The 27,475-nt window shown below is 44.6% G+C and overlaps 1 protein-coding gene across 1 annotated transcript in view; it reads right to left on the reverse strand.

Moving 5' to 3' along the window:
- The window catches only part of LOC144689571 (uncharacterized), a 318,797-nt gene extending 292,164 nt beyond the window's left edge, over positions 1-26,633 (reverse strand). The window contains exon 1 of the mRNA XM_078556753.1: positions 26,610-26,633. The gene's annotated coding sequence lies outside the window, so the exon portion shown is untranslated. The remainder of the gene's footprint in view (positions 1-26,609) is intronic.
- Positions 26,634-27,475: the final 842 nt, after the last annotated feature.

A 27,475-nucleotide genomic window follows, 5' to 3' on the forward strand; every position in this document is an offset into this window, starting at 1 on the left:
TATTCGGAAATGAATCCGGGCAGGTGGAAGGCGTATCTGTAGGGGAGCCTTTTGGCGATAGTAACCATAGCTCAGTTAGATTTAGGATAGTTATGGAAAAGGATAAGGTTGGGCCGGGAATAAAAGTTCTAAACTGGGGAAAGGCTAATTTTACTAAGATGAGATACAATTTGGCTTAAGTGGACTGGGAGCAGCTAGGATTGCCCACACAGCGCAGGATGTGCAAATCACGGGACAGAGCTCCCCAGACATATCTTAACTAAATAGGATATGGACCCTTGCTTTTATTTTACCCTTACTCCTATTTGAGTAAAGACTAAATGCTAGATCCTCTAGGTGCTGCTGACTACCTGTCCCAGGGTCCTCCTCTCGCACTCTCCTTTAGGTGATGTTTTTGGTTCAACAATCTCATGCAAAACGGAATTGGTTCCACATAAAATCATATTTCTTCCACCTGACTGATGTGAACTGTATTAACTGTAATTTAAAACATAGAAATTTCAAATTGCTTAAAATACAAAAAAGTCCATTATTTTCTTTCAACCCAGCAAACTCAGTTTAACCTAGGGCTGAGTATGTGCAGTTTTTGGGTAAGAAAGTCTAAATTTTTATTTTGTACAAATTTAATTCAGTTTCTAGCTTGTAGTTGGCATTAAACTGAAATCTACAAATCTCCTTATTAAGAGACTCAGATAGGCCTTTTGTGTTGGAAGCATATATAAGGAGCCAACTTAGTGCAATTTAGCAGGTCAAGGAACTTCGGTTCCAAGTTGAGGAGCTGGAGTTGGAGCTGCCCATGTGCCTTCTTACTCGGTCCCTCAGTCATCCTGAAATGGGCGGCTGAGCATCAGCCAGGGCACTCTACATCTTCAGTGGATGTAGGTGTGAAGAGCCCACATACACTGTTACATAAAAATTGCACGGAATCAGAATCTGAGTGCTAATTCAGCAGGTATCTGGTTTAACACCTCCAAGCATGTTCAAATGTTGGTACTCATCAATTAGGAACAAAACTGTGTGCCAAATCCAGATTTTCAAACAGGCATTCCCGATTAGCACAAAACCCATTTAGTGACTGCTTTCAATCTTTGGCCAAAATAACGGCCGCAGGCTATTATTAATGATAATTGCATTATTTCTACATCTTGACAGCAGCAACCTCGACAGGGTAGAACAGTTTACCTATCTTGGTGGCATTATTTCAAATGATGCCACTGTCAACAAGAACATAGCCAATTAACTGTCCAAGGCCAATAGCTCCTTTGGTTGCCTCTCGAAGTGAAACTGTCAAAACCAATCGCTACATATCTCTACCGAAACACAAGTCTTGCTAAGGTCAGAATCATGGGTTCTGTAACAGAAAATAAATGCGACTGCTGGTGCACCTTCAACAACACTGTCTTCATTCCATCATGAACATCATTTGGAAGGACTACATCACAAACAATGAAGTCCTCAACAGAGCCAATCTGCCCAGGATTGAATGCATTCTCCTGCAACTCTAATTGCACTGGGCAGGACATGTCACGCATGAAGGATTCCTAAAGCAATACTTTATGGTGAACTATGCTCTGATAATTGAGGTGTAGTGCACCTTGCAAATGCTTCAAAAACCAGCTGAAAAGACAGCTCTCTCTGGCTGACACTGATCAATGGATGTGGGAGCAGGAGCTGACAGAGACAGCTGGTGTACAACAATCACGATTGCAAGAACTGACAAGCTCAAAACAAAAAGACACAAAGCTGCTGAAGAACGACACAGGTAACAGAAAGAGTTTGCTTATACCAGAGCCCTTCCAAGCCAGGAGTTGCTGTGCCCCAATGGCTCATAAATCTGCAGAACTAGAATTGATCTTTTCAATCACCAAAGATCATGCCAACTACCAGAGAGACAAGCTTTCCCATGGTCTTTGACTATGAAGAACCTGTCATCATCACATCTACTTAGGAGTGAAGAATGTTTTCTTGATTACCAACTTGGTAATGACATGGGTATGACATGATAGCCATTGCATAGACATACATGGCTGTAAGATGGTTAAACTGATTTTTCACCTCTGTAGTGGAGCATAGTTTTGGAGCATAGACACTCATGAGGTTAACAAACCATATTTGAGTTGAGAGGCGAATGTAGAGAACATGTTCCGAATCATTTGTGGGGAGTTCTATCAGTGAGAGTAGCAAGCTCCTTAGTGAAGCCTACACCTGTTCACGCATTTCCTCTGAACTCTTCCCCTGCCCAGATGAACATGTAATGATTTTCTTTCAGTGATCCACTCTTGGCGAATCTGGTCTCCTTTAGGGAAGCTATGTCAATGTTCAGCCTATCAAGTTTCCATGTCAACCACGGCTGTCTTATGCGCATTATCAAACAGTTGCAAGTCATTTGCCAATCCCGTGCACATGGTGCTGACGTTCCAGCTTGCCAATCAAAGAGTTGACATCTTCTTTCTTTTCATTTGTTTGTTTGTTTGTCTGGTGCAATGGATTCCATCCATTTATTGAGCAGAAACTCTAAGCTCCAAGTACCCATTGATGCAAGTGGCAGGTCAGCACCTGACCAGTCGAGGGCTGTCCGACTTGAGGTGGGCAGTGGCTGACCAATGGAGCACGATTGACTCCCCCCTACCATCAGAGACAGCAGTAGCACCAATTCTCTATGTCAATCAAGTTGGGCATTTTCACTCGTAACTGTCGTTTCCCATGTTGTGTGAATGCTCTATAGCAAAATTGAAGTGTCCTCTCCAGGCTGCAAGCCTAAGCTAAATTTATGGAAGGTCTAGGCTGCCCAAATATCAGGGTCAGGGTCCCCTTCTAAACCTCCCCGGTTGAGTCCAAAGGGATGCAAAGCACGAGTTTGGCACCGGCTTGGTTGCAGGATTTGGCAGATTAAGTATTCGCTGGCCTCCCTAGCATGTATCTCCAGCCCACTGACTGCTCCTGCAGACAGATGATGTTGCACTCAACCTTCTCTTTTCCTTCATCCTCTTCCAATGAGGATTGTGTCTTCTCCACACCTCTCATAGCTCATTCAGGTCCTCAAGACTCTTGAGTTGTGTCATTACCCTCCTCCTGCCTTTCCCCCGCTGCTGATCTGCCTGGCCTTGTGGTGCGACCTGCCACTTTTGCCCCTCAGATCTGAGCTTCCCCTTTAAGGCTCCACTCCTCAGCTCCACAGAGCTGCTCCCCTCTTCTCACCAATCTTTTGTTTCTCACTTCCAAGTGGACTCTGATTGGTAGAGACGTTGCAACAGAGAATGCAGCAGGAAGGAGTTAATTGCCAAGCTTTTGTTCAAATTCAAACCTGACAATACCTCTGCCAATCAGAGTCCACTTCCCACCCAATCAGCACTCTCCTCTCATGCAGTATAAATTGTTGTTCCCGTTTACTGTTGGTATTTCTTGTGAGCAGTCCTGATGAGTACAAGACAAAAAGTTTCAATAGCATGTCTCTTTTTTCAGCAATACTCAAGTTCTTTACTACCAAATAACTATTTAAAATAGGTTTTGATAAAAGTTATATTCGATGCAAAATTTTAACTTTGCTTCTCTCTCTCCACAGATGCTGCCAGGCCAGTGGGGTATTTCCAGCACTTCCTGTTTTTATTTCAGGTTTATAGCATCCGCAGTATTTTGTTTTTATTTTAAACAAACTAGGGTTGTATTCCCTGCTATTTAGAAGATTGAGAGATGATTCTTTCAAGGTTTTCAAGATATTAAGGGAAACAGCTAGTTTCTCCCCAATCTACTCTATTTCCACCAATTAGTGTTAATGTTGCAATCCTCTCACAATGAAGCGTATGCTCTAGTTGTAAGCAAGAACAACTATTACTAATTGGGTGAAGGTTAGGGCATTATTCTTAAGTATATATAAGAACCTGTGTTGGCAGGAGGAAAAGGGAGCCTATGCCGGCATTCTCTGGATTATGTGAATAAACTTATGTTAAGACCGGCTTCAGCTTTCTCCATTACTCAGTGAATGAGCAGGAAGTTTTGGATGAACATCGAACTCTGGTGGTTGGAAGATTAAATTTTGTCTCTATCTTCTGACAAAAGCTCTGCTCTTGGCAACCTCTGGTGAAAAATGGCTGAGGCTCAATGCAAATTCTAAAACTTTGATCATCCACTTTTTTTTTTATTGAAGACTGAACCGTATGAGCAGTGGAAAAATGAGGTGGAAATGTGGTTTTGGGTTACCTTGTTATCCATGAGGAAACAAGGTATGGCTTTGGCTTTATCACCAACAGGAAAATGTAAGATTAGAAGCAGAGTATTTTAGAGCTCAATGTGGGTGGCTTGGATGCCAAAAAGGGATTAACTCTTCTTTTACAATTTATGGATAGGATTTATGAGAAAGATGATCTGTTGAAAGCCTACGAAGCATGTCAACTTTTGATAAATTTAAGACAGACAGACAATCAGTCCATGGAAGAGTATATTGTGGACTCTGATAGGTTGTACAAGGGATTGACTAAGTTTAACCTAGAGATCCCTTGGTCTGTGCATGCGTTCAAGCTACTAGATTTCACACACAGATAGAATTCTGCTACTGATGGGGATTCAATTTAATGGAGAAGGCTCTCTTTTGGGTCAAATGGCTGCTGTCCTAAAGAAATTTCCAGTTACTTTCAGATCAAATACAGCCAATCTGCAATGATGCAAAGAATGAAGGACTCCATGGTTGCTGAATTTGGAGATTGCCTACATACTAGACGTAAGTATCAGTACAAAGACAGAGTTGCTGATAGATGATCTGAAAAGGGTTGCACTTTTAGCCAATTTGAGTATCAAGACAAAAAGCAGGTCTGGGATGGCGACCGTAGGTGCTTGAACCTTAGAAATGCATGGGAAATGATAAATGAGTGCTTTTGTTGTGATTCCAAATATCTTTATGCAATAAATTTCCTGAAGTGCAAAAATCAAGCCTTTGAGGTAACAGGTGAAACAAACAATTCCAACGCTGAGAATGATGAGGATGACTGGCCTGAAGGAATTGTATTGGTTACTGGAGGCTTGAGGCCAGTGATGAGCATTTTGGTTGCTGATTCATTCAGCTGTGTGGTGTTGGATAGTGGTTACACCTCTACAATGTGTGGGGTGGAATCTCTTGACAAGGAAGATCAGCATAAGGTTAAAGAGTATGAAAGCTCCACCTACTTTAGGTTTGGGGATGACAATACGCTAAAGTCTTTCAAAAGAGTGGTCATTCCATGCACGATAGCTGGGATAAGTCTCTTCATTCACTTTGATGTGGTCTCCAGTGAGATACCTTTATTGTTGAGCAAGCCCTCAATGAAAAAAGTGCAAATGAAACTAGATATGGAAAATGACAAGGCAATTGCATTCAGGAAAGCAGTGGATTTACATTTCACTCTATCAGGGCATTAACTGCATATCATTGAGGAAACCAGATACTTCTCATCAAGAAGTTCAGGCAGTATTGTTGACTTCAAAAGATGAGTGTTTAGCTGACTGGAAAATTATTAGTTGGAAATTACATAGACAATTTGCACATCCTTCGTCACAGAAATTAAAAGCTCTGCCACGGGATGCTGGTATAGTTGATAGGGAATATGAAACTTATTGAGCAAGTTACATCTCGATGTGACATCTGTGTCAAATACCAGAGGACAACAACACATCCTGTTGTAAGTCTTCCACTGGACAGAGAATTTAATGACGTAGTGGCTATGGACCTAAAGGTATGGGATAAGGATTGAGGTTTTTTTGTTACACTTTGTGGAATATGGCAACTAGATTCAGCCTATCTAGGGTGATGAATGGAAAGGGTAAACAGACCATCATGGACAAGATCATGGAAAAATAATATTAGTAAACAAAAATAGTACTAGAGAAATTAATGGGAATTAAAGCCCCAGTTGGAGGGCTTCAGACAGGGTGTAAAGGGGATCTAATAGTAGTAGCCTAGAAAGACTTCAACAGGTGAGTAGAGGTCGCAGTCTGACTAGACAACACAGTAAAATGAAGAATGCAGAGCCATCCTAATAAAATGGTAGAAACAAAAGTCCACATGACATAAGAACATAAGAAATATGAGCAGGGATAGACCATTCAGCCCTTCGAGCCTGCTCAACCATTCAATAAGATCATGGCTGATCTTCTACTTCAATGCCATTTTCCTGCACTATCCCCATATCCCTTGATATTTTTAATATGTAGAAACCTATCAATCTCTGTCTTGAACATCCTCAATGACTGAACCCCCACAGCCCTCTGGGGCAGAGAATTCCAAAGATTTACCACCCTCTGAGTGAAGAAATTCCTCCTTATCTCAGTTCTAAATGGCCTGCCCCTTATTCTGAAACTGTGTTCCCTGGTTCCAGACACCCCAGCCAGCAGAAACATCTTTCCTGCATCTACCCTGTAGAGCTCTGTAAGAATTTTGTATGTTTGAACGAGATCACCTCTCATTCTTCTAAACTCCAGAGAAAAAGGCCCAGTCTATTTAATCATTCCTCATAGGACAATCCCTCCATCCCAGGAATTAGTCTGGTGAATCTTCATTGCACTTCCTCTATGGCAAGTATATCTTTCCTTAGGTAAGGAGACAAAAACTGCAAACAGTGCTCCAGGAATGGTCTCACCAAGGCTCTATATAATTGCAGTAAGACATCTTTACTCCTATACTCAAATCCTCTTGTAATAAAGGCCAACATGCCATTTGCTTTCATAATTGCTTGCAGTGCTTGCTTAATATCCATTAACCAATTCTCAATCCAAGCCAGTATATTTCCCCAATCCCATGTGCTCCAATTTTGCTCACTACCTCTTGTGTGGGACCTTAACAAAAGCTTTCTGAAAATTGAAATACACCACATCCACCAGTTCCCCCTTATATATCCTGCTAGTTACATCCTCAAAAAAAACTCTAACAGGTTTGTTAAACATGACTTCTCTTCCATACATCCATGTTGGCAATTCTGCCAAATCCTACCATTATTTTCCATGTGTCCTGTTATCACATCCTTTAGAATAGATTCTAGCATTTTCCCCACTACTGATGTCAGGATAACATATCTGTAGTTCCCTGTTTTCCAAGCTCAGTGCCCATCCATCTATGGTGAGCAGGGAGGTCCAAAGCAACCTCATGTCGGCGAGCTCCTCTCAGGGCGCTCTGAATGAGGGCAGCAGCTCCTCTGCCCCTCTGCCGGTGACCATGGCATCTGATGGGGCTGTGGCGACTGAGGAGAAGACAACTGTGGAACTGGCAGCTCCCTCCCAGGCGGGGCCATCAAAGGCTCCACGGGCCAGAGGATGTCCGCCAAATTTATCAAGGCCAACAGGAGAGCACAGTGAGCAGGCTGTCTCCGATGCCAGTGCCAGCGAGGGAGGAGCACCTAGATGTAGCACCCATAAGTGTAAATTTAAGGCACCTTAGGCACACCACGGGTTTCTCATTGGTGCTTTTATGTTTGCCCATAGTAGTTTATTGAAGACTTGATGTGATGTCCAACACCTTGTTTTTTTGGTTTATGAAGTTACATTTGTTCTCTCAACAAATTTGGATATGTTGCCATGCCTCAGGGTGATTCCTTACTTCTGCAAGTGGTCAGGAACCCATGTGGTCATTAGTGAGCTGTTTGACATTAAGCTTTATTGACAAGGACCTTAGTTAATGTTACTATCCCGCAGATTTAGCACTCAGGTATTGAGTATGGAGTCTGCAGCCCTGGCATGTGTTGTAGGTCCATCTGTGTTGGGCTAGCTAAAGGTTCTTTGGATTAAAGACTCCCTGAAGTATGCCCAGATCAGCATCTACCCCCTCAGCGTTCTCCTGTGCGTGCTCATCCTCGGGCTCATCGTGTGCATCTGGAGCAATTGCGTCTACGCCTTCCTCATCCACTGCGTTGCCCCTTTCCAGCATCAGATTGTGAAGAGCGCAGCATGCAACCACTATCAGTGACACACGATCTGGGGGGTATTGGAGTGCACCCACTGAACGGTCCAAGCATCGGGAGCGCATCTTGAGAAGACCGATGGTTCTCTACATCACAGCCCTTGTGGAGGCGTGGCTCCTATTGTACCGCTGCTCAGCCTCCGTTCTTGGTTGACGGAGAGGCATCATGAGCCACCTTTTGAGGGGATAGCCCTTGTCACCCTGCAGCCATCCATCCAGCCGGGCTGGAGAACTGAAGAGCCTCGGCACCTGGGAGTGTCTGAGGATGTAAGCGTTGTGGGAGATGCCTGGGTACGTTGCACAGACTTGCAGAATCTGCAGCTTTTGGTCACACACTATCTGCACGTTCATGGAGTGGAAGCCCTTCCTGTTGACAAAGGCATCGGGCTCACCTGCTGGCGCCTTGATGGCCACATGCATGCAGTCTATTGTACCCTAGATGCGGGGGAAGCCAGCAATCGCTGCGAGACCTCTGGCTCGCTGTGCCTGGCTGACCTGGTCCCAGCGGTAGTGGATGAAAATCAATGCACGCCTGAACAGAGCGTCTATCACCTGCTTGACACAAAGTGTGGACAGCTGATTGGGAGACAACGCAGAGATCACCCACCGACCCCTGGAAAGGAACGGAGGCATTGAAGTTGAGGGCAGCTGTGACCTTTAGAGCCACTGGCATTGGGTGCCCACCCATACAGTTTGCGGAGATCTCAGGGCCTATCATCTGACAAATGGAGGTGACCGTCTCCCTTGAGAGACGGAGCCTCCTTCGGCACTGCACCTCAGACATATTGCGATAGCTGCATCACCGCCTGTTTACCCTGGCAACAGGATAGTGGCATCTTCTGCAGCCCCTTCCACCTTGGACTTCCTGTTGGCCCTGCGCCCCTTGTGCCTGCGCCTCTCCTCCCAAAGGTGGCTCCCCTGGAGGCTGAATGTGGACTCCTGGCCTCCTCCCACTTCTGGCCCTCCCTTCCTCCTCAGAGGAGGTGCCTTCAATGGAGAGCACAACTCCCATTCCCAGGCTAAGGGAAGGCTTCCTGAAAGCTGCAGGCCCCAAAAATGATCTTTACTGAAGAGTCCTGACTGAAGACTTTTATTCCTGTCCAAGCAGCTGGTATGAGTTTTGAAGCATTCCTGTTCTACACGGGCAAGTATCAGTAACTTTCACACTTAAATACCTGAAAGATAACATTCGCGAACCCACTCACCCCGCTTATCCCGCCCGTGGATGAGGTTTATACAAATGTCTCCTACCCGCCTGTCTGTTGAGCCCATGCGACATCCTGAAGATCGCACGGGCCCTGAAAAATTGCAGTCAATTGCTGCCTCAAGGGCCTTAACTGGGTGATTACTTAATGGCAGGCGCGCATCGGGGAACATCGTGTGCCCACCCACCTAAATATCGCAATGGCGCGCGGTGACGTTGGGATGCTCGCCTGATGTCACTGTGCATCATTTTACGCGTCGGCATGCAGGGCCCGTCCCCGTACGCCAACGGGAAAATTCTGGCCAATGTAAAATTCTATCATATTATGGTCATTCTTTCCTAAAGGGCTAATTAATAATCTGACAATATTATTAATTAGCCCATTTTCATTGCATAATACTAGATCTAAAATAGACCATTCCCTAGTTGGTTCCTCAACATACTACTCTAGAAAACCATGTCGCATACATTCCAAGAATTCGTCCTCCTTTTTAGTACCAATTAGGTTTAACCAATCTATATGTAGACTAAAATCTCCCATGATGACTGTATTACCCTTGTTACATGCGCCTCTAATTTCCTGATTTATACTGTGATTCATATTACCACTGCTGTATGGTGGCTTATAAACAACTCCTATCAATTTTTTCTGCCCTTGCTGTTTCATTGTTCCACCCAAACTGATTCTGAGGGCAGGGTCATCCCAGATTTGCACTAAGTGCAGTAACAGGCAGAAAGAGGACGTCTTTCCCACCAGCCGCAATGGCGGGTATTCACGCCTTATCATTCCATTCCCATCTCGTTAATTATGCATTCCCAGGAAACATGCCAGGTCGCTAGCATGCCAGGTCCTCCGATTCGCCTGCCGTCAGCTCAGGCCTTCAGTAAAGCAGGCACCATATTTAAAGGCTGCCCCTGCAAAGAGCTAGGGATAGGAAGCTGCTGGGAACTGATGGCTGCCAAAGGGAGGAAACATGCTGCCCCCAGATTTAGCAACGCCTCCCTCTAGCGCCTACTAGACACAATGCAGGCCCACTGCAATGTACTCTAGCCCAGCTCTGGACAAAGGCCAGCAGGCAAGGTCACCAATCCAGCATGGCAGGCAGTGACAGTGGTGGTCAGCACCAATGTCCTGAAAAAGAGGACAGTCACCTAGCACCGATAGAGGACAAATGATCTCCTCCATTCCGCCAGGTTAACTCATTCTTCTCATCACTCTCAACTCACACACTTACAAACGCACCACACACCCACAGGGATCTCATTCACTGCCAGTTCAACAGACATCACCATTCACTCTATCACACACACACGTTCAATTGCCCTCTGGATTGTGTCCTCATCCCATCCTTGGTACCACTCACCATGCACATACATGCCAGGCTTGTTACCTGGCTTGGCAGGCATCCTGCTTACACCCTCTCCATCTGTATTCATGCAGGACAAGTTGACACAGAACTAAAGGGAGAGGTCACAGACTGCTGAAGGAATGACTGAAATCAAGGTCCTCACAGACTTTGAAAATAGAGTCAACCAGCTGGCTGGCGAGGATCTGGACTGTTCCTGTGATGAAGGTGAGGTCGGTAGTAGTCAACAAAGTGAGGATCCAGCAGTGCAACATCAATCAGACAACCATGCTGTGAGTCACTGCTCCTGTTCAGCAGTCCCGTGCCATGCTCTAATTATCTTTACTTGCTTTAGCAGGCACATCTGGAAAGCAGCCGAGGGGTTCACAACCCGGGTCCTCGACACAAGACCCAAAGAAACCAAAGAAGTATCATCTGATGGACACCCTCATTGAAGACCCATAACAGTGCTCACCCACATCCTCCACCAGTGCATAGACACACATCTCGGTGGGACCAAGCTTTAGAGTAGCCTTAGGGTCACAATATGGTGAGCACATCACACTGTCTGATCCACAGCAGGCAGCAGCAGGGGCTTCCCTGGTTTCTGGCATTTAGAGGAGTGCTGGAAACCAGAAATCTGCTGAGTCCGAGTCAGATGATGAGCCTCTGGACCCTGTCATACCAAGGTTGCTGGAGCTGCAAAGGCAAGCTCTGGAACATCAGGAAGGGATGGCCACTGCACTCCTCAGATTGCAAGGCAGGCTGGAGGAGTCCGTCCGTGTTCAGTCTGAGGTGATAGCGCTGGCACACCAATGCACTAAGGTCAACAGTGGTAGGATAGTGGCCGCCATGGAGACCTTGGTCCAGGAAATCGGTTCTGCACGGCTGCACGGGCTCAACTCCATCGCTGACACCATAGTTGGCCTCCAAAAATGTCAACACAAGAGGCATGCAAGGCAGCTCAATCTCACTCCAGCTTGTCCTTAATGAGACAGCTAGGGGCCCCCGGGCACCCATAGGGAGACGGATCAGCAAATGCACACCCTGGGGCCGTCCATCCATCTGACTCCAGGACTGTCTGGACTATCTGAATCCCCTCTTCCTGTGACCCCAGCAGCTCCAACTCCATAGGCCAAGGAGGTTGCCATTGCCACACAGCAGGACCGCAAAAGCAGGTTGGGGCTCTCCAGGTCTCAGCCTTCCAGAGGATGCCCATCAAGGTCATCAGCAGGCTGCCTCCATCTCTGCTGTGGATGTCAAGGGAGCACAAAACCTATCGGCAGTGTTAGTAAGGTTAAGAAGATGTAACTCTTTCAGAGTCAAACAATTAAACTAAATTAACAAAATGAGGGATAAAGTAAACACAGCCCCTAAGTTAGGTTAGCTGTAAAACCAAAGACAAAGATTTTTTAAAAACTTACAAACATCAAATCAAAATGTGATTAAGAGGGTCGATAAAGCACCAGCCTGGACATGGGTGTTAATCACTTGTATATAATGTGCGCTATTGTAAATAAACTCCCAAGAATGTCTCCTTGTTCTGATGAGCAATGTTTGTGTCACTCAGATAAGACCATAATACAATAAGACGTAGGAGCAGAATAGGCCATTCAGCCCATCGAGTTTGCTCTGCCATTCAATGAGATCATGGCTGATCTGATAATCCTCAATTCCACTTTCCTGCCATTTCCCCATAACCCTTGATTCCCTTACTGATTAAAAATCTGTCCATCTCAGCCTTGAATATACTTAATGACCCAGCCTCCAAGGCCTCTGCGGTAAAGAATTCCACAGATTCACTGCCCTCAGAGAAGAAATTCCTCCTCATGTCTGTCTTCAATGGGTGACCCCTTACTCTGAGATTATGCGCATTGGTCCTAGAGTCTCCCACAAGGGAAACCACCCCTCAGCATCTACCCTGTCAAACCCCCTAAGAGTCTATGTGTTTCAATAAGGGCACCTCTGATTCATCTAAACTCCAATGAGTACAGACCCAACTGACTCAACCTCTCCTAATAAGAAAATCCTTCCATATCCAGGATCAACCTAGTGACCCTTATCTGGGCTGCCTCCAATGCCAGTATATCTTTCCTTCGATAAGGGGACCAAAACTGTTCACAGTATTCTAGGTGTAGTCTAACTAGTGCCTTGTATAATTTTAGCAAGACTTCCCTATTTTTATACTCCATTCCATTTGAAATAAAGGCCAACATTCTATTTGCCTTCCCTATTACCTGCTAAACTTTAACGCTAGCTTTTTGGGATTCATGCACGAGGACTCCCAATTCCCTCTGTGCTGCAGCTTTCTCCATTTAAATAATATTCAGCTCCTCTATTTTTCCTCCCAAAGTGCATAACCTACCTCATATTTTCCCACATTATATTCCATCTGCCAAGCTTTTCCCACTCACTTAACCTGATTATATCCCTCTGTAGTCTCCTTGTATCAATCTCACCACTTGCCTTCCCACCTATTTTTCTGTCATCCACAAGCTTGGTGATACATTCACTTCCCTCATCCAAGTCATTAATTTATATTGGAAGTAATTGTGGCCCCAGCACTGATCCCTGTGGCACACCACTAGTTACAGGTTGCCATCCTGAAAATTCCCCCCTTATCCAAACCCTCTGTCTTGTATGAGTTAGCCAATCCTCTATCCATGCTAATATACTACTCCCAACACCATGGGCTCTTATCTTATTAAGTAGCCTATGTGCGGTAGCTTATCAACGCCTTTTGGAAATCCAAATACATTACACTTACTGGTCCCCCTTGGCATGAAAATGTAATAATTTTTATAATGCTATTGGGATTTATTGTAAAGTAGGAATAGTGTGTGTCCGTTTGTGTGTGGGACTTAATTGATTTAAAGACAGCTGATCTGAAGGCTACGATGTGTCAAAAGAGTAGCTAGGTTTGAAATGCTAAATAAGTAAACATGGTTGAAGTTTTAGAATGTGAGGTGCCAAAGGAAAATTTGCATTTTGAGATAAACCAGATTAGTCATGAATTTCAATGAGACGGTGAAATGTTACACTTGGCCAGAAGAAGCCAAATAGTGTGTTTATTTTGCCCAAAGATTACTGTTGAAATTGGTACTATGAAAGATTTTTATTATTAGAAAGGTAAAGTGCAAAGACATATTGAAACAATGGGATTTACAGTAAAAAAGGAGAAACATGTAAAAAGGAGATGAGATTATGTGTATAGAAAAAGCATTCTAAGATCTAACAAGCAAAAAGAAAGCCTCCAGCCGCTGTGCACAAATTGCTGTCTGCAAGAACTGAAGTTAAGAAAACTCACACTGAACATCCCTGTCTAAGGTATTGTGTATTGCTTTGTCTGGGTCTGTTAAAATATATTTTGTTTTTACTGTTGCCTTAACAGAGGTGTAACTGGGAATTAGGTTAATTAGGGGATCTACGACTATCATAGTAGTAATTTGTAGACCTATCTATGTGCTTATACTGCCTTTTTTACATGCCCTCATTGTCTCCTGATTTATTCTCTGACCTACAGTATAGCTACTGTGAGGGTGCCTATAGACTACTCCCACCAGTATCTTCTTCCCGTTGTTATTTCTTACCTTCACCCATATGGATTCCACATCTTCCGAGCCAAGATCATTTCTTGCTATCATATTTATTCCAAAGCTACCCCGTCACCCTTTCCTTCATGCCTGTCCCTTCTAAAAGTCACATACCCCTGTTCCCAGCTTTGATCTCCTTGTAACCATGTGTCCATAATGGCTATAAGATCATACCCTTTTTGTATCTCTATTTAGGGGCCGTTAATTCATTTATCTAGTTCCGAATACTACATGCATTTAAGTAAAGAGCCATTAATTTTACTTTTTTTTTACCATTTTTCCCCCTTTGACCCTATTTGCTGCTGTTTTTTTTTAATGTTTGTACGCTCTGTCCCTTCCTGTCACACTCTGGGTATTATTACCTGAATAGCTGCCTTGAAATGCTGCCATATCCTTTTGCTTTGTGAGCCTACATATCCCCTCTCCAGAACCCTCTCCCTGCCACTATTTAGTTTAAAGCCCTCTCTACAGCCCTAGTTATTCAATTCGCCAGGACATTAGCCCCAGCATGGTTCAAGTGAAGCCCGGCCCACTAGAAAAGCTCCCTTCTACCCCAGTACTGGTGCCAGTGCCCCATGAACTGAAATCCATTCCTCCCACACCAATCTATGAGCCATGCATTTAACTCCTTGACTTTATTTACCCTATGCCAGTTTGCCCGTGATTCAGGTAGTAATCCCGAGATTATTACCTTGAAATTCTGCTCAGCAGAACCTCCTTTATAATCCTATTAATGTTGTTGTACCAACGTGGACGACAACAACTGGATTCCTCCCCTCCCACTCAAAGTTCCTCTCCAGCCCTGAGGAGATGTCCTTAACCCTAGCACCGGGCAGGCAACACAGCCTTTGAGAATTATGCTCATAGCTGCAGAGAACAATATATATCCCCCTTATTATACTGTCTCCTACCACTACTACGTTTCTATTTCCTCCCCCCACTTGAATGGCTGCCTGTACCACGGTGCTGTGGTCAGTTCACTCATCCTCCCTGCAGTCCCCGCTGTTGTCCACACAGCTTGCAAGGACCTTGTAACTGCTGGACAATTGCAGGGGCTGAGTCTCCTCGAACACTACCACCTGGGTCCCCATACCTGCCTCACCTGCAGTCACACCCTCCTGTCCCTGATCACAGATCAAATTTGAATTACCTAATCTGAGGGGAGTGGCCGCCTCCTGAAACAAAATGTCCCCCTCCCTGATGTGGTGCAATGTTTGCAGCTCGGACTCCAGCTCCTCAACTCAGATCCGAAGTTACTCGAGCTGCAAACACTGACTACAGCTGTGTTCGCTCTGGATCACCTTGGTGTCCAACAGTTCCCACATGCTGCAGCAGCAACACATCACCCGTCCTGCCATCACTATTGTATTTAGTTTAATTTATTAATTAATTACTCTAGTCTCTCTGCTCTTTACACTTGAAGAATCCCCTGCTCTTTACACCTTATTATAATTAATTTTTTTTACACCAATATCGATCCGATACTTAACAAGCTATTTTTATGAAAGGAAGATAAAAGATTAGAGACCTAAACACAAACCAAAGACCTTACTTTTACTTTAAAGACTGAAAATACTCACCAATCAGCTGCTTTCCCTGCACGCACATCACGTTGTGGCTCGTGACGTCATTCTACCACTGGTCTCATTGCAGGTAGGCCTCTCGATCCACGCCTTTTATCTTCTCCCGCTCACCTCTCGCTCAAAATATACTATTTTGAGCCTTAGGAATAGAATAAACCTTAATCACTTACTAGATACTCACCGATTAACCAGCTTCTCCTGTAGCAAAGCAAGAATCAATTCCTGGAGGCTGAAAAAGTTTAGGCAAAAGCAACCAAACACCTCTTTCCCTTGCTCCGTTTAACTCTCTGAAACGCACAACTCTGGCATTCTGTTGTAAGTTGCACAAAGTTGGCTACTTATATATGCTCGTAACACGAAAGGCTAGCTGAGTCACTTAATGAGGATGCAGTTTCAGCTGGTTCTTAATTATGCTGCTCTTTCACTGGAATGCCTGAAAAAACCCTGCTTAAGGCGGCAACTACAGAATTTAAACTGTAGATTTCAGTTTAATGCCAACTACAAACTAAGTTAGGTTTGTACAAAATAAAGATTTAGATTTTCTTACCCAACAACTGCACGCACTAAGCCCATTGCACTGGCCAGACGAGGCAGGCTTGCTCAGGAGGCCCTCATTACTGCTCGATTCATGGAGGATAATAATGGCATGCAATAATGACACCATAGATCCTCACATTGTATCTGTGAACGCTGGACGCCTGTCTAGCTGATGGCAGTGCCAGTTTGACTCCTGTTCGACCGATGTGAAACCTTGGTCCCTGCACAAGATAGGCGTCTCAGCCTAGGGCCTCTTCCCTGTGCTTTGTGCAACCTTCCCAGCACACTGATGGTGCGCCTTTATAGTCACTGGGCACATCATTCATGCCTGCATCTCGATAAGGCTTATCATTGTTGCCAGAATGTTGTGGGCCAGCGAAACAGAGTTCCATCATTCTCTCTGTGTGCTCGCAGCACCTTTGCCTTTGAGGTGTGGCTGACCCCCCATTTCATCAGCATCTGTGTCCAGTGACAGTGTGGTCCTGAAGGGTTCAGCTCACAAGAATGCCATAGGATCAGGAGAAGTTAAAGTTTCCCTACTGCCTCTCCATGATATGACCATGTTCACAGGGCACAAGCAACTTGCCATCAGCCAGACAGTAGTCAGACATTCACATAAGCTATCTGAGGATCTATGGAGCGTCCCCACTGCATGTCATCATCATCTTCCTGGAATGTAGGTACTATGGGCATCCGCTGCGTCTCCATGACACGAGCCTTATCACAGAGGGTATGTGCACTGCCATCAGCCAGACAGGTGTCAAACGTTCACAGGTGCAATGTTGAGGATCTCTGGTGTCTGCTCACTGCATGTCGTCATCATCCTCCACGAATCTAGCAGCAATGAGGGCCTCCCGAGCACGCCTGCCTCGTCTGGCCAGCACAATGGCCTCATCGCAGTCACCCTCGTCTTCGAGGATCTCCTCACCCTCATCCCCGTCGACGTCCTTCTCATGTGAGGAGGTGTGTAGCCCCTCCATCTCCTCCTCAGCCAGCTCCTCTCCCCGTTGTAGTGCCAGGCTGTGAAGAGCGCAGCAGGCAACGACAACGTGTGACACTCTCTGTGGACTGTATTGCAGGGCTCCACCAGACCTATCCAGGCACCGGAACCTCATTTTCAACATTCCGATGATTTGCTCCACCAAAGTGCAAGTTGCAGCATGAGACTCATTGTACCTTCCCTCTGCTGCACTCTGAGGCCGCCACATGGGCGTCAACAGCCACATCCTTTACGCCCTTGTCCCTGAGGAGCCAACCCTGCAGCCTCTGTGGACCTTGGAAACTGTCAGGGATCTGCAACCTACTAAGGATGTAGGAGTTGTGGACACTCCCTGGGAACCGTATGCAGACCTATAGGATGCATTTGTGGTGCTCACACACCAGCTGAACATTCAGCGAGTGGGAGCCCTTGCAGTTGATATAATTGACTGCTTGTTGCCACGGACGTCTGAGCGCATTCGATGGCACCCTGCACCTGTGGGAAACCTGAGATCTGCGCAAATCGCAGTGCTCTTGCTTCCTGGCTTCACTGATCCAGAGCGAAATGCACAAAATTGTATGCCTTCGCAAATGTAGCTTCCAAGGCCTTCTGGATGCATTTGTGTGTGGAGGCTTCCAATATCCCACAGAGGTTACCTGTGGAGCCCTGAAAGTTGTAAAAATTGAGCACCATGTTCACTTTCACGGGCACTAGCAGTGGAAGCCCATCATGTTCCCAAGGTACCAAATCCTGCAGCAGGTGGCAGATGTGACCGATCAGTTCCCTGGGCATGCGCAGTTTTCGGCAACACTGGTTCTCGGTCATCTGCAGGAATGATAAGCACCATCTATAGACCCTGGGTCTAGCTAGGCGCCAACCAACAACAGCTCACTGTGGCATGCGCAGGAGCCCCAGCTGCCCCTTCTTCTTGAGGGTGCTGCTCCCCCCTCTGCCCAGCCAGGCGCCTCTATCGTTCTCTTCTCCTTCGTCTCCGTTCCCTCTAAGCGATGAGGCATACAGCTAGGTCCCCAGGTTCAATGCTCCTGATGTACTCCGCCTGCAGGATGAAAGAGAAGGATGCATGGGTTAGCATGGGTGTACTAAGAACCTCTCTTGATTAAGTCTGAAGGCCCCTTAACGCATGTCGGAGAGTACTGCCACTACTTGGATAGCCAGAGTTTAGTGCACTGATGGCTGTCGGAAACCCCACCCACCTCCGCCCCACTCCACCTGATTGGTGGCAGCTTCACCCACTGGACTGCATGCTGTGCTCAGGCGCGGGCATTTTCCTAACCCGCAATGCAAGGCTGTACTGTTAGCTTGAACCATGAGGGCACTGCTCCAAACCTGAATGAAGACATTGCAAGGGGCTGTGAGCACCTCCACCAGTGACTGCTCCATGGTCAGCTTTCGCAAAGAGATTGTACACCTTGCCCAGTCATCCAATTGCTCTGCAGTCCAAAATGCTCATTAGTTTGCAGTCTGTGCCTGAGAGGTAAAAAAATTCTGAGCGTTTGGTGGCACTTTCATGCCTCTGCATCACTTGACTGGGCAGATATGCCAGAGGCAGTGGCATAGTGATATTGTCACTGGACTAGTATTCCAGAGACCCAGGGCAATGCTCTGGGCACCCAGGTTCTAATCCCATCACAGCAGATGGTGAGATTTAAATTCAATAAAAATCTGGAATTAAAATGCCGATTGTCAGAAAAACTCATCTGGTTCACTAATGCCCTTTAGGGAAGGAAATCTGCTGTCCTTCCCTGGTCTGGCCTACATGTGACTCCAGGCCCACAGCAATGTAGTTGACTCTTAAATGCCCTCTAAACAAGCAATAAATACAGGCCGAGCCAGTGACGGCCACATCCCATGACGAATGAATGAATGAATTTAAAAAATGGCCCGACTGCAAGCATGTCAATGTGCCTGAACTGCCTCAGCTGCGGAGGAATCGTCACTTTATACCAGGATTCTCTAATACATGGCCACTTCCCTCCCCCCACACCCCCTCATGTGCTTGTGCACTAACATCAGACCGGGCTGCCTTGCCCCACCCCCAACTCATGCCAACCGTAGTGCAGCCTTGCCCCAGCACCGCACATGTCAGTCAGCCAGGAAAAAGCGTCTTGCCTGTGCCTTCACCTGAATGCATGGCACCTCAACCTTGAAGTCAAATGGGTGACCCTCGCGAGCACTGTGCAACGTTAGTAAGCACTCACCTCCGAGTTCCCCTTGAAGTTCATCTCACCAGGTGCACGCCTTTTAAATGCTGTTGTGAAACACGTCAGCCTTTGCCCAGGTGACCCAGCGTGGGGGGATAATTCCAGTAAGCATGGATTATATATGCAGATGTATTAGTGACATTCCTGTGTTGAGCAGCGTAAACGCAGCCTGCCATTGATGGGTTGAACGGACAATCGCAAACTGATTTCACGAAGCCGTGAATCTGATTTTTGGCCTTCCTATCATATTGCCCATTCACACCCACCATGACACCCGACACCAGCGGGGATGGGATCAGGCCTATGTCTTGATATTTAGAACTAAGGTACAGTACTAATGCCCTCTTTAAATAACAGATCTGCTCCACCACCTTTTCCCAGCTTTCTGTCCTTCCTGAATGTCACATACTCTTGGATATTCAGATCCCAGCTTTGGTTTCCTTGTAGGCATGTCTCTGTAATGTCTATCAGGTCATACATAAGAATTTCTATTTGAGTTAACAATCCATCTGTTTTATTGTGAATGCTGGGGCATTCAGATACAAAGACCTTAATTCAGTTTTTTTTTTACTGTTAATGTAAACTCTGGCCCTATCTGCTGCTAAGCTTGCAATCACTGCCCCTTCCTGCCATACTCTGATTATCTTTGTCTATATTGCTACCTTGATCTATTGCCTTGTCACTTCCCTTTAATTTACTCAATTTTCCTCTAGATTCCTCCCCCCCCCCCACCCCCCCACCGTTCCCCTCATTTAATTTAAAACACTCTCTATTTCCCTAGCCATATGGCTCACAAGAACACTGGTCCCAGCACGATTCAGGCGAAGTCCATCCCAGTTTTCCCTAATGCTGGTGCGAGTGCCCCATGAACCAGAACCCACTTCTCCCACACCAGTCTTTTTGATCCACGCATTCATCTCTCAGATTTTATTTGCCCTATGCCAATTTGTACATGGCTCAAGTAATAATCCACAGATTATTACCTTTAAGAGTCTGTTTTTCAATTTAGTGCCCAGGTCCTCATACTCCCTATGCAGAACCACTTTCCTAGTTCTACGTATGTCATTGGTGCCTACATGGATCTGGACAACTGGATCCTCCCCCTCCCACTGCAACTTCCTCTCCAGCGCTGAGTAGATGTCCCAAACCCTGGCACCGGGCAGGCAGCACAGCCTTCTGAATTCTTGCTCTTGGCTGACAGTGGTAGTGGAGGACAGTATATTCTATGTTCCTTTTAACTTCCCCAATTTGAATGGCTCCCTGTACCATGGTGCCATGATCAGTCTGCTCATCCACACTACAGCCCTCGCTCTTGTCCATACAAGCTCCAAGAACTTTGAACTTGTTGTTCAATTGCAAGGACTGAGGCTCCTCTATTCCCACCTTCTCGATCGCCCTACGTGTCTCGCAGTCACACCCTCCTGTCCCTGACCACTGACCAAATCAACCAAAGGGATGTGACTGCCTTTAGGAACAAAATGTCCAAGTAACTTTCCCCCTCCCTGATGCATCGCAATGTCTGTAGCTCAGCATCCAGCTCATTAACTCTGAGCCAAAGTTCCTCAAGCCACAGACATTTATTACAGTTATGGCTGGCATAGATTGCAGTGACATTCAGGAGTTCCCACATGCTGCAGCCCTGACACACCACTCATCCTGCCATCATTATTGTGTTAATTAAATTCATTTGTCTTAATTTATAGCTCCCCTCTTCACCTAACTCCCTCGCTCACCAAACTCTCAAATTCAACACTGTGCACTCAGAGAGCACTCAGAGAGCTCTGTATTTATAATCTCTGGAAAATAATGATGAGGCAGTTCTGCTGAACCTCAGAAATCAGTTTAAGCTAGCTACCTAATTAAATAGCTACGGCTGCTCCCAGAAAGCTTGTGTATCCTTGTTTAAACCTGGAAGAAACTTAACTTACTTATCTTCAACAGTAATTTTTAGTTAATTGGTAATTGCTAAATGTAAACAAACACTAAACTTTAGAGAAAGATTAACCCTTAAGATCCCCTCACTCACCAAAATCCCAGCTTCAACTGTGTAGACAAGCCAAGAATTTTTTGTTGCTGCCAACAAATTAGGGGATAAAGCCATATGGGAGGCTAAACAGAAGGAGTTAGATAGTTGGAGATATTGTGGGGTGTATTCAGAGATCCCAGATAGGGGTCAGCTAGCATTATCACATTGATGGATCTGCATAAAAAAGATTCTTGCAGAAGGAACTTAAAAGGCCAAGGTAAGATTAGTGGCCCGGGGTTTTGAAGAATGCTTACAAGATATAGAGGTCTGGGCGAACACGCCCACATCAGGGAAGGTAATTTTGGAATTTATTTTGGCACCTTTAACAATGTTTTCTTGGGAATGTAACTCAATAGACCTAAAAGCATTTCTACAGCAGGATCAGCTAAAGATGAAAGTGTTTCTCCAACATCCTAAAGAGGTGCCAGATGTAGAAGGAGGACTTTGGCAGTTAAATAAATGTGTCCATGGATAGAACAATGCTTCCAGAGTATGCTGCTTTTCAGTTAGATCAATTTTGTTAAAATTAGGTTGTCTCCAACTGTAAGGCAGATCTTGCCATGCTTCATTGGTACCATGGCAGGAAACTCTCAGGTATCTTTATGATACATGTTGATAACTTCCCATGGGATGGTACTAGCAAGTTCCAAAACTATGTTGTTGACAGGATTAGAACAAAATTTAAGTTTGGGAGTTAGGCTTCTGGGGTCTTTAGATGTATGTGGTTGGAAATAAGACAGGATTGATCTGATGTTACTTTACATCAACAATCTTAATTAGAAAGTAACCCTATCACAAACAATCGTGCCAGGTCCTCACAAAAAGATGTGGATGCTTCCAAAGCGGAAATGGAGCATCTGTGAAGTCTAATTGGATAATTGAATTGGCTGGGCACACAGATAATGCCGGATGCAAGTTCTGATGTCTTAGAACTGAGTAGTGTAATGAAACTTCCGAAGGTTGAGGGCATTTTATAGGTGAATAAAACATTTTAAAAATTAAAGATGAAGAAATGTGTGCTGAAATTTCCACCTTTGGGTGACCCTAAGAATATTAAACTGATTGTTTTTATTGATGCCTCTCATGTAAATCTTCAATGGGTTTTCGAGAGAAGCTGGTTTTATAATATTTATTATGGAAGAAAGAAGGAAATGTGGCCCCTTGGCTTGGGAAGCCAAGAAAAAAAATAGTAAAAAGTACCTCAGGCTGCTGAGAGTCTTGCACTTGTCGAGGAAGTTGACTTTTAATTATTTTAATCTAAAACATTAAGGGAAATTCTATATCTGAGAGATACCAAAGAAACCATAGCTATAGAATGTTATATAAACAATTGTTCCATTTAGGGTAATACGCACTCCACAAAGCATGTGGATGAGAAGAGGTTAAGAATTAATACTGCGAGTCTGAAACAAATGGCGGAGAAAAACGAAATCTCCAAACTCAAATGGGTGGATACTAGCCATCAACTGTCTGATTGCTTTACCATTTGCTAAATAATCCTCACTGTGCTAAAGAATTATGCTGACAACCAATTTAAGATTGTCAGTAGGGCTCGCAGTGTGGCACATTTGCGTGTACTGGAAGCTACAAATATTAAGACACAGGGCCCTGTTCTTTGCAGACAGAAAGAACATGTTTACACATTGCACCTGTTTCAGGTAAACAAAATAAGTGACAGCCATTTATTGACTCATTCCTCAGGGCAATGCCTTGACCAATCAGGATTAAGCTATCCGGTTTAAATTTCAAAAAATGCTTGGTAGTTAACTGTCAGTCACCATCACTAGTGCATTCTCCATGGCAATGCCTCTACCAATCAGAGTCCACTTGCCAACCAATCAGCACTCTCTTCTCATACAATATAAATTGTTGTTTTCCCCTTTATTTGGTATTCTTGCTAAGTGTCCTGATGATGAAAAGCTTGCTTATTCAGCAATACTCAAATTCTTAAGTATATATAAGAACTGGGTTCCACCTGTGTGGAGGGAGGAAAAGGGAGTCTGTGCCTGTGTTCTGTGTTATATGAATCAACCTATGTTAAGGGAAGACTGGCTCCAGATTCCTCCTTTACTGAGTGAATGAGCAGCAAGTTTTAACATCCAGGACTAGGAGGCTAGTCAGAAAATTAGAGCCAGGCATTTCAGGAGTGAAATTAAGAAGTATTTCTTCACATAATGGGTGGTAGAAGTTTAGAACTCTCTTCTGCAAATAGGAATTGTTGCTAGATAAATGGTCAATTTTAAAAGTAAGATTGTAGATTTTAGTTTGCCAAAAGTATCAAAGGATATGGGGTAAAGGAGGATGTACAGAATTAGGTCATAGATCAACTTTTATCACATTGAATGGTGGAACAGGCTTGAGGGGCTAAATGGCCTACTCCTATTCCTATGTTCCGATTTCATAGCGTTTATGGAGTTTCATGTTGGCTGTTGAACTGGTGCTAGTTCACATTTGCCTACATTCGTGCTTGAACTTATTATATTAAATGCTTTGTCCCTTAGATCTTTCTTTGTTTTACTATTTTCTTCCTTTTCATCCTTCTGAACAGTAGTTCACATGGAGGTACAATTTCATGATCGTCAGCAGACCACTAGCACAGGCCTTCCCAAAATGTAGGTCATGATCCCAAAGGGGTCGTAAGATGTGACTTTGGGGTTGTGAGCTCCAAGGCAATAATGGCTGCTGTGGAGCATGGCCTAGCTGACCAATCTTTGAGGCCTGATTCCTGCTCCAAAAATGCCACTGTAAAGGAACTTAATCAAGCTCTCACAAATCTCCCCCTCCCTAATCTCACAAAATTCCCCCCTCTCTCAAATCTTACCTCCCCCTTCCCCAAACTTTCACAACTCTACCAACCCCACCCCTCCATCCCCACCACCTGGCTCTCAATGCAATTTTCAAGCCTCAAAATAAGGCCACAGTGGGAAAAGTTTGGGAAGCACTGCTCTAGTGGCTGAGCCAAGAGGCTAATCTTCACACGTGAACAGTCAGTGGAAGCTAACAGCCTGTTCAATGATGGATGATGTCACAAATCAGCTGAGGAATAAGAACTTCAACTATTGTTTCCCTTTTCTAGTCAGGGGCATCATCGACCTAACGGAAACCACCTTACTCAGCAAAAATTGAGAAACGTTGGAGGTTTGATCTCTGATCTATATGACTTAATATGCACCATAGTAAGGTAACTAAGTCAAAGCCTATTTTCGGATGCCTTGAGACAAACTGTCTCCACCAAGAGGTCAGAGATGGGTCATCAATTATCTAAGATTTCCTACTTCCAACACTGACCTTGTAAAGTAAACACAGGTTACCCTTTAAATTATAATTAACTTAGGGTTGTGTGGTTTGCAATTACATCAGGATTGTTTACCAGTTTCTCAATCAGGTTTTCCATTTATCGTCATTTTTTTAAAAAATTCCAATCCCCAAACTAAAAGTTACATTTCTATAGCATATGAATTATGAAATTAAATATTCTCAATGGGGTATTTGTATGCACAGTACATTTAGAGCAAATGTACTGAAAACTTTAAGTAGTATTTACCTGATTCAAGTTTCTGTAAAATATAGAATGTTGGTTTAGCTCATTATAGAATGTATCAATCTGTAGCTACCTGATTTTACAAGTCTGTTTTTGATTGCTGATGGACAAACTTTGAAATAGGGCAGGATTGGTTAGCAGGCTTCGTTATGGATCCAGAGCACACTACTTTGGCCCACATTCTGAAAGTAGTCTGTGCTTAACATGCTGCTGTTTTCAGAATAATGCACTGGTGCAAACTGGCTGATCAATATAATAATCCTCCCATCATCCTTGGACATTGATAAAAGTAATTGCACCAAGTTCAGTACCATCAAGTTTCTACACCAGCAGATATCTGAGGTGCCTGTGGGGACCACTGGGACACAAAGTCCTTGTCCTTTGGAGCATCTGATGACATTTCAGGTTGTCTATAACAAACAAGGCCATTAAAACTACACTTATAGAGGCATTTATTCTCAGTCTTGGTCTATATTTTCTGAAGTTCACTGGCCACCACTAACATCTCTGATGGATTTATCTACAGGAGAGTCTTCACAATCACAAAAAATAGGATTTCAATCATATTCATCAATTAACATTTTAAAAATATTTTTCATTTTTCCACAGGGAGTAGATTATAGGTCTATTTCATTAGTAATTACATTCTTGGCTTATTTATTCACATATTACTGAATAACTTGTGGTACTTAGCGACGGACCATGTAATTGCAGAGCAGCCAGCTATTGGATTCGATATTACATTAGGTCATAAGTTGAAGTCCATAATAGCTCTGATTTTTTTTATTTAAACAGCTTTTTTTAAAACTAGCTGTTGCCCCTCCTACTGACCGACTAAAAAGTGAAAATCAACCTCGAAAACGAGATGATTATTTTCTGGAGTGATTATGGCTGAGGTCTCTGTAATCCCAGTTTTAAATTCCTTTCGACAGCGAAATCTTTAACTGCGGTCTGGAAGCCGGATCTAAGCAAATATCTATTCTGTTGAAGAGTCATACGGACTCCAAACGTTAACTGTATTCCTCTCCGCAGATGCTGTCAGACCTGCTGAGTTTTTCCAGGTATTTTTGTCTAAGCAAATATCGTGCTGCTTTAATTTTTGCCTAGTAATCGTCAGCAATGGTCTCACCTTCAGATTGAACAAAGCTGATCCTTTATTTAATTCAGCGGCCATGTACCAAAGACTTGCTGAAGAGAAACTTGTTGCGATTGTGCGTTCTCTATTCATAAAATGCAGATTTGGTGTTTTGATATCCAAGTCTTGTTACCTAAGCCCCCCCAACAACAATTTACGCCAACAGGAAGGAAAAGCAGACGTTTCAAATCTGAGTCTCTCTCGTAAATGGAAGACAAAGGAAACTATGAGCAAAAAAAAGGGAAACTGACCCCACGATAGCAAAGTTTTTTTTTTAAAGTTAATTTCATAACTCCCCTGATTTTTCTTTCACTGTCATGTAAATAAATCTGAATGAAGGAAACTCAAAGCTGTCCCAACTGATTTAAAGTGGAAGTTTTACACCAGCTAGAGCACAGATTGAGGGTGTTTTACAAACACCGCAAATGAACTCATCCCGACAACCCCCTCCATGTGCCGAGTAACTCCTGTCCACTCCACCCCGCTGCCCCATGTTGACCTCCCCCCTTTTCCCCACTCACTCACTCCTTCAGTCTCCCTCCGGCCGCCGCTCTCACTCGATCCGCCCCAAACATTCCAGGCGGTCGCTAGGAGACGGGCCACGCCGAGGACGTCACGGCACCCGGACGTTAGCTATTGCGCTCGAGCGGTTAGCGAAGGGCGGGAAGGTGAGAGTGTGGAGGATGGGGGATGTGCGGGAAGGTGAGAATGTGGGGGTGGGAGAGGCAGGTGAGAGTGCGGGGTGGGGCAAGAGCAGGGCATTGTGGGAAAGGGGTGAGAAGTGCAGGGGAGCGGTCAGGGCATTGAGGGCAAAGAAGTGTGAGAGTGAGCGGTGTGAGGGAGGTGTCCAGCAATGATATCTTTCATCACTTTGCTGATGATTGAGAGTAGACTGATGGGCAGTAATTAGCTGAGTTGGATTTGCCCAGCATTTTGTGTACAGGCCATGTCTGGGCAATATCCACATTTTTGGGTAGATGCTAGTATTGTAGTTGCACAGGAACAACTTGGCTAATGAAGGGAACAAATCTTCAATAGAGTAGCCAGGATGCTGTTGGGATCCATAGCCTTTTCTGGTTCCAGTTAGTTCAGCCGTTTCTTGATATCACATAAAGCGAATTGAATTAGCTGAAGACTGGCACTGTGATGTTTGGGACCTTGGGAGGAAGCTGAGTTATATTATCCACCCACCAATTCTGAGGAAACTGGTTGCAAATGCTTCAGTCTTTGTCTTTTGCACTGACGTGCTAGCCTCTTCCATCATTGGAGATAGGGATGTTCACGGAGCCGCATCCTCCCATTAGTTGTTTCATTGTCCCATCACCTTTCACAGTGAGATGTGACAGAACTGCAGAATTTTGATCTGGTCCAGTGCTAATGGGAATGTTTTT

This window comes from Cetorhinus maximus, chromosome 14 (assembly GCF_964194155.1).
Source record: "Cetorhinus maximus chromosome 14, sCetMax3.hap1.1, whole genome shotgun sequence".
Taxonomy (NCBI): domain Eukaryota; kingdom Metazoa; phylum Chordata; class Chondrichthyes; order Lamniformes; family Cetorhinidae; genus Cetorhinus; species Cetorhinus maximus.